A 3,121-nucleotide genomic window follows, 5' to 3' on the forward strand; every position below is an offset into this window, starting at 1 on the left:
TGGCTCTATAGGTATGTTCAACTCCATACTAGGCTATATAACAAATCCTATCTCCAGAAAAAGAGGGGTGGGGGGAATACTAAGCCCAGGGATCTAATGATGTCCACAGAGTTCCTGTAAAAATGAATTCAATTGTTTGTTTGTTTTCACATCCATTGGGAGTGCAGAAGCCTACTTCTCTGTAATGATTCCACTCTGGTTTACCTTCTGGGGTGTGGAGTGGGTGGATCTTTAAGGCCTCACCAGTACTCCCAGTGCTTATTGGAAGAGGCATTTAGGGCAAACTACAGGGTGTAGTGAGATGATTGCATGGAGCTCTCTCTGGTTTAATTTTTTACATGATTTTTATTGTGTGTGTGTGTTGTGTGTGTGTGTGTGTGTGTGTGTGTGTGTGTGCGCGCGCACACACACACATATGTGTAGAGATCAGAGAATAGCTATTTGGAGTTGGGTCTACCTTTTCACAGTGGGATCCTGGGATTGAACTCAGGTCATTGGACTTTTGCTTGACCGTGTTTTACCCTCTGAGCCATCTTGCCAGTTCTCTTTCTGATCTGATGGTTCCATTCTTCCTTTTTCTCCCCTTGTGCAGAAATGCTTGAGCAAAGTTCCTCTTTGTCACTGTGATAAGGATGTGTGACATGGCAGATGGAGGGAGGAAGGGTTGCTTCTGGCTGATGATTTCAGAGAATTAAGCGCATCACCATGTCAGGGAAAGCATCTCGTGGTCATGGTGGGCCAGGAAGTAGAGACAGAGGAATACTGACATCCACGTTCCCCTTCTTCCTGTCTGGGCCTCACCCCGTGGGATGATTGCCTCCCACACACAAGGTACATTTTTCCTTTGCAGTTAGTTCTTTATAGAAACACATCCAAAGATGCAGCCAGAGGTATATGACTCATCTCCCAGATGAGTCAGTCCAGTCAAATTGACGGAAGACTAACCATTAGATCCTATCACATATATTGGAGGATTATGCCTTAGGGCTGCTGTGTGCTGTGTTTTGGATACTAAGCTATAGATAAAAGTAATGGAATATGGTCATCTGTTGTTTTCTTTCTTCCCATTTCCTCTTTACTGGTGATTCATAACAGTTACTGACATTTTATCCAGTGGCATCTTCAGATAGATACCTAGCATGTGTCTACTGAGGTTGAGGCATGGGTTGTTCTGAGCTCTCTGATACTGATCATACTGTGACCCCCAAAATATAGTGATGGGATGAATAGGGTGTTTATGGTGAGCATTTGACTTTATGCTGGCAGTGTGGAACCCAGTGTTTGGGGAGCTTCCATCACATTATTTAAAGCTGAGGGGTTTAGGATAAAGATGACATTTGATAACAAGTGTTTCCATGTTCCTGTCAAGAATCTTGGATTGATTGCTAGACCAAAAGTACAGGTAGTGAGAATAGTGGTAAAAATGAACACAGTTTGATGCCGGCCAAACCTTTACCTCATTGTTTCCAACCCTAACCTTCCAAGGATCCAATAAAGAGGACACAAAACAAAATGAAGCTGTGAAATGAATGGGCTCTGAAGAGCACAGTGACAAAAGGAAGGGTAGATTTGAAACTGATGCTGAAAATGGGGATGATAGGGCATGTCTGTAATGCCAGCACTCTGGAAGTCCAGACAGGAGGATTGTGAGTTCCAGGCCGGCTGGGCTACACAGGGAGACCCTATCTCAAAACAAACAATATTTTGAGTATCCATTTTATTTTATTATGATTTTGGCTTTGTGTATATATGTGTACATGTGGATGTCCTCTCTCAAGCACCTGCTTTATTTAGAGACAAGGCCTCTCACTAGCCTGAGTGCACCAAGTAGTGCACTCCAGTGAGCTCTAGGATTCCAAGCATGTGCCCCATGCCTGACTTTACTTTAACCAGAAACTCCTTGTTGACTGGGTATCTTGGTCTTATTCTGGTTTTCTGAGGCCCGATCTCATGGAGCCCAGACTGGCTTCAAACTTAATCTGTAGCTGAGGATGGCTCTGAGCTTCTGGCCACGTTTCTACCTCCCAGTCCTCGGTTTAAAATCTGAGTGTGTTTAGTTTGAAAGCCACAGGAGAAAGACTCTCTGACTTTGAACAGGACTCTCCTAATTAAGTTAGAGGACATTTTAGATGAGACACTTATGGAAATATTTTTTGGATTTTAGGCTGGTGAAGCAAGGGCTTCTCTAAAGTGGGATGTGAAGTGAAGCTGAGGCTGAGGGAAAGCCCAGGGCAGAGTGTCTGGGCACTCATGAGGCTCTGGTTTCATTCCCACAAGTGACAACGACGAAACAGAGCGTGGCGGTACATGCCTGCCCTTCTGGTACTTGGCCTGATTGAGCTGCAGAGAGAAACTCTACCTCAAAAATAAAAGTTGTAGGGATCTGGAGAGATGACTCAGTGGGTAAAAGCACTGTGCCCTCTTAAGAGGATAAGGCTTTGGTTCCTAGCCCCTCAAGATGGCTCCTTGTCCCCTGTAACTCCAATCTCAGGGGACCTGACACCCTCTTTTGGCCTTTGCAGGCACTGTAAGCACCTGGTGTACACAGAGACAAGCAGGCACATACACTTAGAAATAAACAAGTAGGTTTTTATTTTTTAAAGAGTAAACTGTGTTTTGTAATGAAATGATCAGGACTGATTTCATTTTGTTATAGGCTAATACAATTGAGGATTGAAAATCAGCTTTAAGGCTTTGCTTTCTTATGCCAAGAGGAACTCTTTATAAGAGCTACATTTGTTAACTACCCTTGCCAGGCACTGTGCTTCACTTTACATGTACTGTTCATTACTCAAAACAGGCAGTAGTAGTCCCATTTCACAGAGGAGGACACTGAGGCCTAGTGAGGTGAGTGAGCTTCTGTCAGTGAGTTTGTGGGTGGTGGAGCTTGGATTTGTATGGAACATTCTGGCACCTGTGCTGTGTGCCCTGTCGGTCAGCTCTTAGGAAGATCCCTGTAGAGAAAAAGGCAGGCCCATTTGCTCTCACCCTCCCCTAGTGTTCAGTAAGTAGACAGGGGGTTGGGAAAGGGCTTATGCTGGCAGCAAGCTGACGGCAGTATGTGCTGACTGATACTGGGTTAGGCTTGTAGCAGTGCTGTGCAGTACGTGGACAGCATGCC

The sequence above is a fragment of the Cricetulus griseus genome, chromosome 3 (assembly GCF_003668045.3).
Source record: "Cricetulus griseus strain 17A/GY chromosome 3, alternate assembly CriGri-PICRH-1.0, whole genome shotgun sequence".
Classification (NCBI taxonomy): domain Eukaryota; kingdom Metazoa; phylum Chordata; class Mammalia; order Rodentia; family Cricetidae; genus Cricetulus; species Cricetulus griseus.